The sequence below is a fragment of the Salmo trutta genome, chromosome 8 (assembly GCF_901001165.1).
Source record: "Salmo trutta chromosome 8, fSalTru1.1, whole genome shotgun sequence".
NCBI lineage: Eukaryota > Metazoa > Chordata > Actinopteri > Salmoniformes > Salmonidae > Salmo > Salmo trutta.
Window position 1 is genome coordinate 32,499,030 of NC_042964.1, and position 17,219 is coordinate 32,516,248.

Below are 17,219 nucleotides of genomic sequence, written 5' to 3' on the forward strand. Positions count from 1 at the left end.
TATATACGTGCATTAAGGAAAATGTGTTTTTCCTGTATAGGTAAAAACAAACAATTTTCACCCAATATGTTATCTATAGGGAGAGTAAATAAACGTAACATACAGCAGGTCAGACCTTGAACGTCAATTTCTCCGGTCCACACCGGTCAATGTAGGTTCATTGCAGTGAGGAGCAGACAATGCGTTATAGCAAATAGCTTTAACATTTATAAAGGTTTAAAACATTAAGATATTTCTTAATATATTGATGGCTAGCACTGGTCCAATTTGAAATGTTTACAAACAAGTCTGATCAAACTGCAATGGCACAAAGATGACTATTAAGTATATTGATCACACATCAATAGATCAAACGATCAAACGTCGTCACCATTTACATTCCAACATTATATGTATAGCTTATTCTGATGAGTTTGTGTGTTTGTCTAATCTCATCATGAATCATAGCCTATTTTAACATATTTATTCTGCACATGAAAATATAGTAAACAGTGGGCCTATATAAATTCTCCTTTCAAAAGAGTTAAATGAACAAAAATATTATAACAAACCGTTAGGCTATATATTTTTGCTAATGCATTTTCTTTGCACTGACATTACCAATATACACCCTTATTTGGGACTGATTAGTTAGTAAATGTGCACTAAACGTTTTAGTAATTGCTGTTTGTTGTCTACATAATTTATTTCCATGGTGTGCACATACCTTCCAAATAAACATCCGTGTTGATGCTCACATCGATTCATATCTGTTTAAGACCAGTAGGTTAGTCTACAAGTAACAATGCATATGTTTATTTTAGAATAGATTACACCTTATTAGGATATTAAAATATTTCATTTTTCACACTATTGTCTTTCTCCAGTGGCCAACTGTATAGATCTCGGAGCTGGCTTCACCTGGAACACGATTTATATGGAAATGGGACTGTCTGCTTATCTTTGACTTCCAAAAAGGAACATACATATAACTTGCAAATAGTTTTTTTGTTTACATAGCAGGTGGACATGACGTCACATGGGGTCGTAGCACTCCGAAAAATAACAAGATTCAACTCCGGGTAAGTGCCTCCCCTGGGGCTGCATTCTAATAAGCTAGTCCAAAATAGTTCGTGGAATACATCTTGATGTATTGAATCGCATTGCAAAAACAAGCTACTTCTTCGCATTACGCGTCATGCGAGAGCATTCAAACAGGACTCAGTGTACTGCTTTTTCTGTTACATTAGTAATAACAGCAGCATTGACTGAAGACAGCAGGAGCGCAAGACAACGCTTGTATCTCTGAGTGCAGAGCCAACGGAGGAATATTTGAGCTTGTATTTACTCTACGGCTTGTTGTTCATTTTTTCTACTTTGTGGTTACTTGTACAGTCACGTGTGAAGATTTCTTGAAGCTGAACGTACACCGACTTCTTCTCACCTGGAGGCTCTTGTTTTCCTATAGGAAATAACGCTGCGTTTTGGTAAGTTTGAACCAAAGTGTTTATTTCTTTCCACCCTCTTGAGTTTCACTGATACTCTATATCGATTATTGCTGTCTACTAACTGAACTTATGAAGCCATAGTTTGTGCGGATGATTGTGAACAACTTCAAATCATCCCAACAACTATATATTGCATATGTGTATATATATATATATATATATATATATATATATATATATTACATATTTCATGTTTGTTTCTTGTCGTGTACGTCACCCAATAGTCGGCTGTGCTTTTGTCGTTGCCAAGGACCCTCACGCAACACTGTCCGGCGTGTGCATCCAATAGGGAGGATAGAACTCTTCTATAGATGACCACTGACTCGCTGAAGCCGATATGCAACAATGTATCCTATGCATCTTTCATTTCAGTATATCAAAGATGGACCTACGTATTTCCATTAGCACTTAAAAACAATAAAACGTTATGAACAACATTTTTGCGTAGGTTGAAAAGTCAGATAGAATAGTTGTAGGCAACCAGTTGAAAGTAGCCTACCAATTCAGAGATGCATTAACGTATTCTGATGTTTTTGATCTACTCATAAAATATCCTATAGGTTAGGCGAGTTAATAAAAAAATGTATGTAATAGTCATAGTCACATTCATTCACTGGAATGGAATCTCAAAGTATTCTCATTTAAATGTGACAATCAAAGTTTGAAATGCAGATACATTTATTTTTGCCCATTGTTCCAATTATAATTTGGAAAGTACAGCATTCACCACTATCATATTAATATGCAATTATTGGGAAAGTATTTTCTCTAAAACTAAAAGTTATGCTATTATATTCATTGATAATAATGTATTGCAATCTAGTTTACTATCTGGGGTAATGACACATTTTTGTAGTGTCGTTATCAGTTGTGCCACAATTCTTACGATTATCATCACCTATGCCTAATACTACTATAGTACTATTACAGTAACTTACTTTACTACATTACTATTATCTGCTGTTCCTTTTACACTACAGTTACTACTATGTTACTACTGTTGCTGCTCAGACTACCAATGCTTAAAAGGAAAGCAAACGTATAATAGTATAGCTAGTTGTTGATGGGGATGATGATGAAGATCAATGGTTAACACCTTACCGTTTACATTCTCGCTCCATTCCTAGCTACAGCATATTCCATATCTTCATAGTCCAGGTATAAAACGAGAGACCAGTTTCAGCATTATCCTCATAGTTCTTAATGAACGTGACGGACTTGTAGTTTGGACGATGGGTTTCGACACATCGGTTATGGGCCTCCCTAAAAACACTAAAGCACCTCACTACTTTAGTTAGCACTGCGCCTAAATCGATAGCCTAGGTGTAGCTTTTTTTCTTATAGAAACGCTAACAAGGTTCCCTCGGTGCTGCACCCCTACGCATGCCCTTGGATCAGTTTTCACCCCTGGTGGCATTAACAGGACTGAACCCTTTTGTTCAAGCCGTGGGTGCACAGGTGTTCCCCAGCCTGAAATGCAGGTGTGCTCCACTGTTTCATCACTCCACTTTTGCCCTTCAACGCCCGTTGGGAAATATTTTAGGACCATACCCTATCAGCCCCTTGTTTGGAACCTCTGTAATCATTGCCTGGTAGGAACTATATAAGTCTGTAGCTATAGAGGCCCTGTTTCAGTGCTTTTTAGTTTGTTGTTGAAGTTTACATTTGGGAAAGTAACCTAATATTTCACTCTGCTGTCTGCGTCAAGGCTATATGGTTGAATGTGGACAAATGGTATCTGGCCAGCATTAGTAGCACGCAGCACTTATTATTGTGCCACTCTGCATCCATTTTCTGATTGCTGCATTTATCATTTTGTGGTTTGCTGCTACATTATGGTAATATGAAAATGAATGTCCTTCCAAGGATTAATAAGTATACGTTTATCATACCTTTTAATCATTTATCAAAATTGAAGCTGCCATATATAACTTTTTGGGCAACCTGACAAAAACCACATAGAAATGTGAGTTATAGATCTGTCATTCTCATTGAAAGCAAGTCTAAAAAGCGGTAGATCTGTTCGCGTTTGCATCTTTTACTTTCGGTTTTGTACACCAGCTTCAAACAGCTGAAAATACTATATTTTTGGTTATTGAAAATATATTCCACAGTGGTTTAGATGGTACAATGATTCTCTACAATCTACACTATACAATGTTGTTTTGTCACATAAGCTGTAATTAGGTGAACTATTAGAATTTTAGCAAACAAGAAATGGCGGAGTGATTTCTGCATATTGCACCTTTAAGTTTAAGATTTCAGCCAACCAGTCACAGGTTAATGCATGATGTATGCTAGTAACTGAGAAATAGTAGATGACTTGTTCTGTTTTGCATGTATATTGAGTCTTCATTTAAATCATTCAAAGGACATGTCATGTTGTGCAGTCTGTGTTTTAAATAAAGTACATATTGTTTTATTTAAATGTATTACATAGCAACTTTGAAACAAATACCTACTTTTTCATTTAACTGAACTCCAGCCTCTCTCTTAGCTTTTGTATCATACCACCACCCAACATGTTCTTTTTTATAAAACTGTCTGCTTGCTCAACCTTAGAGGTGTTGCTCTGTTTTTTGGGGGAAAAAGGAACAACAAAAGGGTGGAGCACCATAGTTGCATTTGTCTATATATGAGCCCTGTACTCTGTCTGTGTTTTAATGTATGGGCAAGTCAACTCTGCTCTCTAAGTCTAATGGCAATTAAACTGGAAAGCTTTCTGTTTTTATCCTGTTAACTCCATAGAAATGTTTCCATGACAACCTCCATGCAAGTTAAAGCAACCAGAGGTGATCAAGTCTTTTTTTTCTCCCTCCCTCCCTCCCTTCAGTAAGAATGGAATTTGTTTTGACAGTTTTGGCCTTTAATGGCACTTTTGTGCTGCGAAAAAGTATTTGTTTACCTGGATCATATGCTGCTAGCTGTCAGCCTAGAAGAGATTGACTTCTTAAGATAAAAGAGTATATAACATGCTTAAGAGGCCCCCAGGCACTGTAATAATCTACGTAATGGTAATGGTGTTTTGTGTGCCGCAGTAACTAAGAGGCAGAGAGCTCAGACTTTTTTTAGTTACGCTCTGGGTCACTTCTATAAGCTGGACTTTCTGCTGTTGTGGGTAAGAAACACTGTGACTTTTGGCCAAGAAAAGCTGTTTTGGGTGGGGTCAGGGGATATGGATTAAACTGAGATTGCAGTCTGACTCAAGACTTAAGGCTGTGTTAAGTGTTGTCTTTGAAACAAGTCTCAACCCCGACGTGTTTATTTTTACGCTGAGCATTTACTTTACTTTCCGGACAAGTTTGGAGGAGTGTCTCGTTGCTCATTGCGTTATGACTCATTTTAGAACGATGGGATGCTGGTAACCGTTCTCACTTGTCAGTTTGAAACACTTGCCAATATTTATATTTATGTATAACAGTCCTAAATGCCATGTTTCTAAGATAGCAAGGCTTCTAAATATCACCTTGTACGTCACCATGCCACGATCTCAGGGTTGTTGCACTACAAACAAATGACTAAAAACATGTGAACTGCAGGTTCAGCGGGTTCCCAAAACCTCATAACGACTCCTGTACTTTGACAAAGAATAGAACCTGCAAACTGCAGCCAGACCTGTGACTGATGTAAACAGACTTGCTTTACCACTAACCAACAAAGCATTGTTACCATTGCAGTCTACCAATGCAGTCCTGCTGTATCGGCTAAGGCCTAGCAGTAGATGCTTGATCATGACCTAGACCTTGACAATTGATCCACCGGTTGACCCTTTAAAAGGCCATTAGTTCTACCTAATACGTGCACTTGCTGCGTTTCAACCTGCATTATCTATGAAATTGTGCGATGTCTCTTTTAGTGGTTTGATTGCCAAACGAGAATAGATTTGATCGTTTTGGATCACTTCCTGTTCACATTTTCCCCTGTTTTGTGCAGCCAACACTTATTTACTCTAAATAACAGGGATGACAGTCCTCAGTGGCCCAGAGTGGTGTCACACTTTTTCCCCATCCCTAGCAAACACAACTGATTAAACGAATTGCATTTTAAACTGAAGATCATGATTTGTTGATTATCGGAGTCAGGTGCGTTAGCTGGGGCTGGGGCAAAAGTGTGACACCAATCAGGCCCCCGAGGACTGGAGTTGCCCATCCCCGCTCTATGCTATGGTCACAGCAGTGTAAAGGAATGACAGCGTTTGCGTTTCTTTAAGTCACGGTTGGATGGAGAAAGAAGGGACAGTGTACTGGGCTGGTGTGAAAGAATGTGTTGGTTGCAGGGTCTTGCCCTGAACCAAAGATGGATGGTCACTCATAGTGAATGGCAAGGTCACCATCACTCAGGCGAAATCTGCCACAAGCCTGTCTGTATCACTGCAAACAACTACTCACATCAGACAGATTGAGAAATAGCAGGGCTATTGTCCTAACTCTACAATTGTTAAACGGTTAATTGAGAAACAGGTCACGTTCACAAAATTGTGGAATAAGTCATGTCTAGATCTGAGTGCTAGCTTCATCTTACAATCTGATTATATTGTTGGTAAAATTAACATGGCTTTTTAAACATCTGGGCCTCATTGAAGTTCTAGGAAAAAGGGAGGGAATGGCTAGTATTGATTTGAAGCAGGCATGTGCTGCTCAAACAGCAGGAACACAAACAAACACTGACCTTCCTCTCATTGGTGCTGTGTGTCTCTGTGGACAATTCTGTTGGAGAGAGAAAGATGGCAAAAAAACTGTTTATTTCAAACATGTTGTAAAAACACAGGATTTGTGAGGGTAATGCTTTTTGACAGGCACATTAGGCTGCAGAAAGAGCATCAAGCTCGGGGCTGGGGGCATATGGTGCTGCCTTCTGCCGGCGTTGCTCTAGAACAAGTTACAACACTCTGGCAGGGTCACGACTGTCTCAGGTTTGTTCCTTCTGTCTCGCTGGCTCGTCAACATAAAAACAGCCAGGGAAAAAAAACAATAAGGCTTTTACAGCTTTTGTCTTTTCAGAAATACATGGACACACTTTAAAGGACAAAAATGACATTCTTGGCTATGATATTTTACAGTGATATAAAAGGGAGGCAATTTTCTGAAATATGCCTAGCTATTTGTTGTTGTGTTTTTGATATCATGGCCACATTATAATGTCTACTGCATGTTGGCTAGTTGATTAGATCATAAATTTCTCTAAGAGTCCTATTAGCACATTCTAATAGTATGAATACTTTAATGACTTGCCAATGTATAACACAGAGGTGACATTACAAGCTTATAAGCTATTTACTAGCTAGCTATTAGTAACACTTCATACAAACATTTTGCCCGCTATAGAGTTTCCTCAAACTTGTACTTGGACAGTAGGCCTAGTCCTTTTGTCATAGCGCCATAGTTTTATTTCCTGTAATTTCAGAGGGATGGACTTGGACATGATGATGTGAGATGCTGACGCAGTGCTCTGGTTAGAACAGAGGGGATTGGTTGAGAGTAATTACGGGCTACTGTGTGGCTTGTAGGGTTTCCCTGGACGACAGGGCCATGAGCCTTCATTCAGCCACTTTTATAAAAGAAATGGCCACAACATATGGGTGCGGCAACACAATGGTTTATTTTTATGATATTTGATGGGTGGGTTTTTGATTTCGATTGTCACTTCTGGCAACCAGCAAGGCAGATGGTGTAGACTTGAGTGCCCATCAGAGCCTAAATACCTTCGGGCAGCTGTTGCTAATAAACTTTTTTTTGTGCATTCTTTTCCTTCTAACATGGTTTAGGTCAAGAGGAGTCAAACCTGTTACAACACCTGTTTCTGCATATGTAAATCTGTTGTTTTGTCATTTCATTAGACAAGAAAAAAAGGTAGTGGTCCCTCGTGGTTGCAAATGCGACTGGCACTGGGCCCACTTGGCACGGGACAAAGAGAAAAGGGAAAATACCAAGAGAGAGAACGAGGGATGGAGGGTTTCTGTAGGGAAGCCATAGGATGCCTCCGATGTTGTAAGCTCTCTATCTGGAAGGTTGCCTGCAATTCCGAAGAGAATGGAGTGGGTCCCAGAGACTACTGGACAGGGAAGAGAAGGCGTTCTCTCTCTTCTCTCTCGTTCTCTGTCTCTGTCGCTCTCTCTCCCTGTGAGAGTAGCGGTGAGGCAGGACATGCCCAGGAGCCAATGACAGGCACACGCGTGGCTGCCACGCGCCACACGCTTCCCTCCCAACCCACCCATCATCTGGTGTGCCCCTGTGGCTCTTGCCTCTCAACCACATGTGCCAGGGTCTGCTTGGACTCAGGGGCTAATTGTTCTTTGGTAAACTAAACCGCATGCTTGCTGGATCCCGACATTAAAACCGAGACGGGAATAAAGATTGTGATCTTTTTAATGCAGTTCTTTTTCACGAAGTCTTGAAGGTTTCGTTTATAATCTGGTCTGTGTGGCTGAATGTAACAAATGCGCCATGAAATTAAAGGTTATTGCCTGAACGTTGTTCGAAAGCTTGGAAGATTAGTGTTTCTCTGTGCAGAATTAGAGCAGGGAACTTGATATGGCTCATTCTTGCGTTTGGATGTTATGCTCCTTGAGAGAAATGGACTGACATGCGTCCAGAAACAATGTTTATTGCCTTGTCTTTCCATCTGTCCTCCATTCTCTGGTGATAATGAGGTATTTGAGGCACTTAATGTTGAAGTGTTGCTGATGTTGATACTGTGAAGCCAATGTGTAATAGAATATATTCTATTCTATCCCACTCTATTCCACTGTCTCCAGTAGTCTTGACAGACCTGGGGTTGTATTGGCCCCATGCAGTGAGCTGGTCTAATGTGGCCCTACAGAGCCACTCCTCCAATAGCTGTGGGTTGTTCTGATTTGTAGCACTTCCTATTTCCCTTCACACAAGCAGCCAGACAGGCAGCATTAAAAACAGGCACAAACCCCCTCTGATACAGGAGTTCATTAGAGATGGGCCTTTGATGGGCAGCCTTTTTATGTGACTACGGTTTCAAATACCTTGATGTAGAAGCTTAAGAATCCATTGTGCAGTAAGCCCTCCTTTTGATGCGACTTATTTAGATCTGCATAGTAAATCAAGGAGAGTAAATAACGAGGCAGCAGATGGAAGCAAGGAGATAAGGCCCCGGCCGAACAATCACATTTGTATTTTGTTATGATGTTGACAGCAGCTAAAACTCAGTAATCTAGCTCCACTGATCTGCATTTCAAAGAAATCTCATTTAGCAGCAGGGAGGATAAAGTTCTTCTCATTGTGTCCGTTTTATTGCGTTCTTCGTTAATTTATCTGCTGGCAGATTTAACGTTCGCCGGTGCTCGGGGAGGGTGAGAGGAGAGAGAGCGGCGTGCTCTGTGGCGGTGGCGTTGCAGAGAGATGGGGTCTTAAATTCTGTGAAAGCGGTAACGTCTAGACTGCGAGCCCAGGGTAATTACATGTCCGGTGATGAATAGAATGAGTTTGAAGACTCATCTTTGTTCGGGGGCCTAAATTGCTCGCCTAACACCGATAAGGACCATTTGGTTCCCTGTAGAAAATATTATTGCCGGTGACTTTTCATAACGCCCCCCCACCGCCGTAACACAAGGATGGTATTTACGTTAAAGATAAAATTATTGTGTACAGTAATCTGACTTGTTAGCATAATGTCCCTCTTTCATCCCCAGACCCTTGTATAGCTGCTGTGGAGATATTTCTGCCCTCCATTTTAAATAGTTTATCTTGACTAAGTGCAGCGCTTTATGTAAATAACAGCCTATGGTATTATTAGGCCGCTTGAATGCAGCCTGTATTTATACATTGATAGAATTTAAAGATCATTTTTTTTGTGTTTAGGCTAAGCATAAAGATATGTGTGATATTTGTAAATCTCTTGAATTGGAGGTCACACAGACTAATAGCATTCTTGTTGCTTTTCCTCTGAATAGAGTATTACATCTTCACAGACCAACGCTGTATTGAAGTAAACTCAGCAAGTCATTTTGGATGAATGGAACATTAACTCAAAATTATGTTTTTATCCAACTTATAAGGCATTTTACTTGAACGTTTATTCACACAAATATAGCTAAGTGTTTGATGCAGATTTGGTGGTGTGTTATTAGTCCTTTACTACATGTTTACTTAGCCTTCATGCTAGTACTAAACAGTATAGTATTTTCTTTTGAAGTACATCAGTACTAGAATAGATGATTGTGTACGCTAACAGAAACATCACCATGCCTATTTTTGCAATAGACAGTACAGTAGATGGAAGGGGAGATTTGTATCCTTTTCCCACTGCATAAATGTTACATGGCAATCTGTGTGTGCACTGTGCAACACTTCTTTCCCCAAACTCAAACAGTAAAAATAATGACACTTGGCAGGTTTTGTTTTCCACGGTGCTCTTTGGGCTGAGGGCTTTTTTGTACAGTTCAGAGAGCACATTCTACTGGATTCAGCAGTTGCTGGTTGCCTACAGGGGTCATTGGAATTTGGGAAGGAAAAAAAGAAAGAAAAATCTACAGGAACGTCCAGGCTAGGCCATTAGTCCATGTGTCTTAAGTATCAGAGAGAGACAGGCTGCCTGTAAAACGCTCGCTCAACGACGAGGGGAATTCAAATGTTGCGAGGGGTCAAGTGCTTAAACACGATGTATAGGCATTAAAAGCTTCTGAGAGGTTATGTGGCTGCAGTTTGTAATTTTTACGGTAATGCAATAAAATATAGCAAACTTTAGAAAGATGCATGTGAAAATAACATATTGATGATGGAGGATTGTTTGATACAGAATTGCAGATAGGTGTATCATAAGGACATGGAACATGACATTATTATCGTTAAAACCTGTCATTTACTGGTTGATCATTTGAGCCTTCAAGGCACTGCAACCTTTCACTTGGGGAAAAAACACTTCACATATATTTCTTATATGTGTACTGTACATTACCTAAATTCAGACGATCACCCCTCATCTTTCTTGCACAGCCACACACCTGTGCACACATAAGCACACACACACACACACACACACACACACACACACACACACACACACACACACACACACACACACACACACACACACACAGAAACACACACACAGAAACACACACACACACACACATGCACACACACACACACACACACACACACACACACACACACACACACACACACACACACACACACACACACACACACACACACACTAATGTGAAAGAAAACCTACCCACATTTATCCTATCCTATACAGCCTTTCAGCACCATGGGGGGGGGGGGGGGCCCATTTACAATTTACTTTGTGAATTGGAAACTTGGTTGATAATGTTTTACTGTATGGGAACATGCTTTTGAGTAATGATTTCTCTCTAATCTGCTCTCCCTCTGCAGATCCTCTACAGACATCTCTGGACTGGAGTCCTTCCCATCCTGAGACAGACGGACAACAACCACACGTTTTCACCCTCAGGGTAAGTACTACAACACAGCCTTTCATGTCCTGTCAAAGGTTTTCAGCCTTTGGACTGATAAGGCTGAATTGGACAATTGTAACGTGCTGTGTGTAACTGTGTAACTATTAGTGATGCACCGATATGACATTTTTAGCCGATACCGATATCTGATATTTTCCTCGCCAAAAAAACCTGATACCGATAACCGATATTTAACATTTTTGCGGCCTTTTAAGCATTCTAGTACAGTTAAATAGTTAACACACACACGGACGCAGCGGTCTAAGGCATTGCATCTCAGTGCAAGAGGCGTCACTACAGTCCCTGGTTCGAATCCAGGCTGTATCACATCCGGCCTTGATTGGGAATCCCATAGGGTTGCGCACAATTGGCCCAGCGTCGTCCAGGTTTGGCCTGAGTAGGCTGTCATTGTAAATAAGAATTTGTTCTTAACTGACTGGCCTAGTTAAATAAAGGTTACACACACACACACCACACTGACCAAAAAGTTATTATTTTATTGGCATTTACGTATGTCCCCATTACCAGTAAAACATAATCAAAACCTATTTCTTTCACTTACTTGCTGTGCTGTTTCGTTGTTCATTTGTTCAGTCGTTTCATTCTCAACCAGGATTTCTATGGAACGCTGTTTGGGTCTTTGCATGTCAAAAAACACTATTTGACGTGTCAAATAACACTATTTGACGTGTCATATAAGCTTGTTGACCAATCAGGACCTGAATATGACTGCATGTCACATAATAATTTAACGAGTTCATTCATTTTTCACGTAGTTATTACACATTGATTACACTATCACTCGTATTTCATATGTCACAACGATTCATCGATACGTATGCTCTGATGCTGGTAAAGTTGTCTCGCGAACCTACAGTGCTCGTCATAAAAAAAAGCTAGCTAGCTCATGGATGCAAACAATGTTCTTCCCCAAAAACATAGCAAAACTACACAATCTGTTTCAGTAGCTATAGTTAGCTAGCTATATAGTTAGCTAGCTAACTATATAGCTAGGTGTCATCATCTAAAATAACCCTGATTTATAAGACAATTCTTATTTGATTAATGGTGGTTGGACCCATCTATGTGAAGCTAGCCACTTTAAGGATTAGCCACAATAGTGGACTTTGCGGTTACCCTTCAAAATAAAAGTATGTCATTGACAGTGATGCAAATGCATACAAATAGTAGAATTATGCCATAATTGAATAGATCATGCTAAACGAGGTTGGAATGTTGTTATATAAAATCAACAAAAGACAAATATTTGTTAGTTTGACAAAAATCTGTTGAAATCACACTGGATGTTTTAAATTTTAGAATTGCATTGGTGGCACACTTATTTCACTGTACAGCCTTACCTATGGATTGTGGATCAATGACATGGGGTCTCAGTAAACTCAGTGACACCCAGAGAACTTTAGCGTCGTAGCTCTTATTGCGAGTCTCTGAAACAACTGTGAATTGAGCCACATTTATTGTCAACCTATGTGTGTTGAACACTATTCCCGAGGACAAACAATACTGCGTGGATGTTTTGGAGTCTGATAACTCTGAGGAGGACGTTGGGGAAAAATATTTTAGGTATTGAGTAGACTGTTACCCCATTTCATTGATACCCAATCCTTAGGTAAAGCTGTACAGTGCAATATTAATGTCAATACACACAATAGGCTGACTGGGGAGGTGATTTCACACAGTCACAGTCCAATGATAAGAGCTACAACGCTAATATTTGCATAAACTTTTCACAGTTGTGTTCTGTGGGTGTCACTGAGTAGACTGATACCCTGTTTCCTTGCTTCACATTCCAACCTTGTTTAACATTATCTAGTCTAAATATGGCAGGATTCCAACAATTATCACCTTCAGCATCACTTTCGAAAATGTACTTTTATTTTGAAGGCAAACCGCAAATTCCACTATTGTGCCTAATCCTTATTGTGGCTAGCTTCACAACACATACCCTGGTCAGGTCGAGCCTCACTAGACAGATGAAGCTAGCTGGCTGCTTATACTGTTAGCTTTGGACAACAGGGTGAAGTAGCAGACTAGCTATTTATTTACATGAACTGAAGTTCAATTTCAAAAGTCGAAAATCAAGTGGCTACCTAGCTAATACACACAAGGATTCCAAAATCATTGCTAAGAGTAGTGAAATTGACTGCAGTTTCTACTGGTCATTGTTTTCAGGCAGGTTGTATTGGGGATAGCTAGGTACCAAGCTAAAGCTAGCTACAGTGAGGGGGAAAAAGTATTTGATCCCCTGCTGATTTTGTACGTTTGCCCACTGACAAAGAAATGATCAGTCTATAATTTTAATCGTAGGTCTATTTGAACAGTGAGAGACAGAATAACAACAAAAAATCCAGAAAAACGCATGTCAAAAATGTTATAAATTGATTTGCATTTTAATGAGGGAAATAAGTATTTGACCCCCTCTCAATCAGAAAGATTTCTTGCTCCCAGGTGTCTTTTATACAGGTAACGAGCTGAGATTAGGAGCACACTCTTAAAGGGAGTGCTCCTAATCTCAGCTTGTTACCTGTATAAAAGACACCTGTCCACAGAAGTAATCAATCAATCAGATTCCAAACTCTCCACCATGGCCAAGATCAAAGAGCTCTCCAAGGATGTCAGGGACAAGATTGTAGAGCTACACAAGGCTGGAATGGGCTACAAGACCATCGCCAAGCAGCTTGGTGAGAAGGTGACAACAGTTGGTGCGATTATTCGCAAATGGAAGAAACACAAAATAACTGTCAATCTCCCTCGGCCTGGTGCTCCATGCAAGATCTCACCTCGTGGAGTTGCAATGATCATGAGAACGGTGAGGAATCAGCCCAGAACTACACGGGAGGATCTTGTCAATTATCTCAAGGCAGCTGGGACCATAGTCACCAAGAAAACAATTGGTAACACACTACGCCGTGAAGGACTGAAATCCTGCAGCGCCCGCAAGGTCCCCCTGCTCAAGAACATCATCCCCACCGTCAAACATGGAGGTGGAAACATTATGCTTTGGGGGTGTTTTTCTGCTAAGGGGACAGGACAACTTCAACGCATCAAAGGGACGATGGACGGGGCCAAGTACCTTCAATTCTTGGGTGAGAACCTCCTTCCCTCAGCCAGGGCATTGAAAATGGGTCGTGGATGGGTATTCCAGCATGACAATGACCCAAAACACATGGCCAAGGCAACAAAGGAGTGGCTCAAGAAGAAGCACATTAAGGTCCTGGAGTGGCCTAGCCAGTCTCCAGACCTTAATCCCATAGAAAATCTGTGGAGGGAGCTGAAGGTTCGAGTTGTCAAACCTTAATGACTTGGAGAAGATCTGCAAAGAGGAGTGGGACAAAATCCCTCCTGAGATGTGTGCAAACCTGGTGGCCAACTACAAGAAACATCTGACCTCTGTGATTGCCAACAAGAGTTTTGCCACCAAGTACTAAGTCATGTTTTGCAGAGGGGTCAAATACTTATTTCCCTCATTAAAATGCAAATCATTTTATAACATTTTCGACATGTGTTTTTCTGGATTTCTTTGTTGTTATTCTGTCTCTCATTGTTCAAATAAACCTACCATTAAAATTATAGGCTGATCATTTCTTTGTCAGTGTGCAAACATACAAAATCAGCAGGGGATCAAATACTTTTTCCCCTCACTGTAGCTACCCCAGAAGTTGCGGTCAAACAAATAATGCTTTATTACCAACGCGGTATTGTAAACACATCATTGTCCCGTGTGGCTCAGTTGGTAGAGCATGGTGTTTGCAATGCCAGGGTTGTGGGTTCGATTCCCACGGGGGACCAGTACGGAGAAAAAATGTATGAAATGTATGCATTCACTACTGTAAGTCGCTCTGGATAAGAGCGTCTGCTAAATGACTAAAATGTAAATGTAAATCATTCATGGCCGGTGTTTGCTTGTTTGCAGACTTTTGCGCTTGGCTTGCACGTACAAATTCAGAACACACAACATTTTATAATGGAACTGTGTTATTTGACTTGTCAAATTAAAAGCTTATTTAACGGGTCAAATAGTGTTATTGTCAAATAGTGTTATTTGACGTGTATCTTTTTTGACACGCAAAGACCCAAACGGCGTTCCATAGTATGTCGTGAAGCTAATAGCAGTGACGCTATTACTGTGTAACTCCGGTTGGGCAACATCTGAACAATAGCGCACTTGGTAACGTTAGTGTGTACCGGTGCTCGACCAGTCTCGAAAGCCATCATCACCCACGACAGAGAACGGTTGCTTGTCAAGGGCAATGAATTCCATTATCTTGGCGTTAATGGATTTGGCCTTTGAGTTAACTCGCAGAATTTTTTTTACTCTTTCAAATGACTGCTCGACTTGTTGACTGCTCGATCCACACAGCAGACATTGTGGGCTAGGTCAGGAATGCTGTGTTGCAGTTGTAGCGCAAAATTGTATGTGGCGTCATTACGTCATGTACCTGCGTTATATAGGTATGCACGTCAGCTTTGACATTGGTTTTTGACATCGGCGTTAAACTAGACATTGGGCCGATACTGATGTTGGCATTTTTAGCTAATATCGGCCGATTCCGATATGTTCATCGATATATATCGTGCATCCCTAGTAACTATACTTAATATTTCCATCCAAGATCATTAATCTCAGAGGCGTCATGCATTACTTTTTCTGCGAGGGGGCCACTGATGGCCAAATCTTTGACTTATGCATAAAATAAACTATAATTTCTCAATTTTTCAGTGTACAAATGGATGAAACTTGCCTGTGCCTCCTTATTTTCAATGGGCATGACACCTTTAATCTTAAGGACAAAGGTGTTTAATTTTTGTACCTGGGCAGGAGTGTTACTGCTATAGCCCAGCTGAGGCATAGTTACCGCCGTAGAATATAACAAATCTTCATCTGTCCACCATGATAGAATTCCACCTCTGCAATGAAACCTTTCAGGTTGTGCCTGTTTGGTCTTCACACTTCATAGACTTCCAATCTACTGTAGCTTTTGAAGTTATGACATGTATTAGATTCAACCAATGTGGACTTGGAGGAAGGATATCTGAAAGTCTTCTTAGTGAATGTTGGGAAAGTTTTTTTAGACACCCATGTTTAATTGAGAATGATCTGGCCTAACACATCACAATGAACAGAGTTTATTAACACCAAGAAGCTTGAAGTGTTGGAATGTATTATGTGTACATGCATGAAGGTGGTGATGAATATACACCAGAATGTTAGCTCATAACAAATGTTAATTTGTTTAGGATGAATTATGCAACGGCTGTGAGAAGAGCACCCACATTCTGAAGTCCAAAGTGGTGAGTCATACAGTCTTTTACAAAAATCTTCTGCATGCCCTGTGTTGTGTGTTTGTTCTGATTATCATCCGATCAGAACAGTCACATCCACTGCCGATTCATGTTGAGATCAGCTCGAGGGATTCACATACACTGGTCTTTTGAGACTTGAGGTACAAGGCAAGACATCTCCTATAAAGTGATGAAGCTCATTCAAAACTTCAAACTGAGAAGTGTCGATGCATGAATCATCGGGAGACACTGTTTATAAGTCAATCCTCCATGCACAATTCTACATACAGTAGCAAGTGAGAGATGCGTGTGCATGCTACAGTACTGTAACGTCACCAAGTGGCAACACACACACAGTTTGCACAACTCAGAGCTTCTGTAGTCCTCTTCGATTCCCCTCTATGAGACGCTCAGCTTCTGTATCTGTAGCCCCTTAGATTCCCAATGAGATTCTCTATGAGACATCCAGAGGTGATAACTGAGGCAGTTTGTCGTCACCAAGTCAGTACAAAACGAGCCTAAAGAATCCCAGCCAGCACAGTAAGTGTGACACACACTGATTATGTGACTGCTACTACGGCGGAGGCCTGCGTCATTACTAATGTGTCCCCACAGCAGCCAGACTGAGACAGACACACAGGTGGTGTCTCAGACTGAACAGAACATTGCCAGACGGTAAACTGCAGTAGCGATGGGGAGGAGAAGCCTCATCATCGTGAGGGGAATGAGGGAATGGAATTTAGCTGTAATTGGATGGGAGATAGATATCGAATGCTAACTTGACAATGGGTGATTGTTCAGTGAGCACAGAACAGTTGAAGTGAATTGCTTTGCAGGTAAAATCAAGTGTAAAGGTACTGGCTTCTGTGTTTGTAGCCCTCCATAACTTCTCCACTATCAATTATTAGTGTAATTAAATGTATGTTGCAGGTATTTCTCAAGTATTTTCATTGAAGTCACCCCATAAACTTTCGAAT

The 17,219-nt window shown here is 40.6% G+C and overlaps 1 protein-coding gene across 12 annotated transcripts in view; it reads left to right on the forward strand.

Moving 5' to 3' along the window:
• Positions 1 to 1,070: 1,070 nt before the first annotated feature.
• The window catches only part of foxp2 (forkhead box P2), a 121,770-nt gene continuing 105,621 nt past the window's right edge, over positions 1,071 to 17,219 (forward strand). For all 12 annotated transcript variants that reach the window (XM_029760868.1, XM_029760875.1, XM_029760876.1 and 9 more), the window contains exons 1-3: positions 1,071 to 1,466; positions 10,856 to 10,935; positions 16,198 to 16,251. The gene's annotated coding sequence lies outside the window, so the exon portion shown is untranslated. The remainder of the gene's footprint in view (positions 1,467 to 10,855; positions 10,936 to 16,197; positions 16,252 to 17,219) is intronic.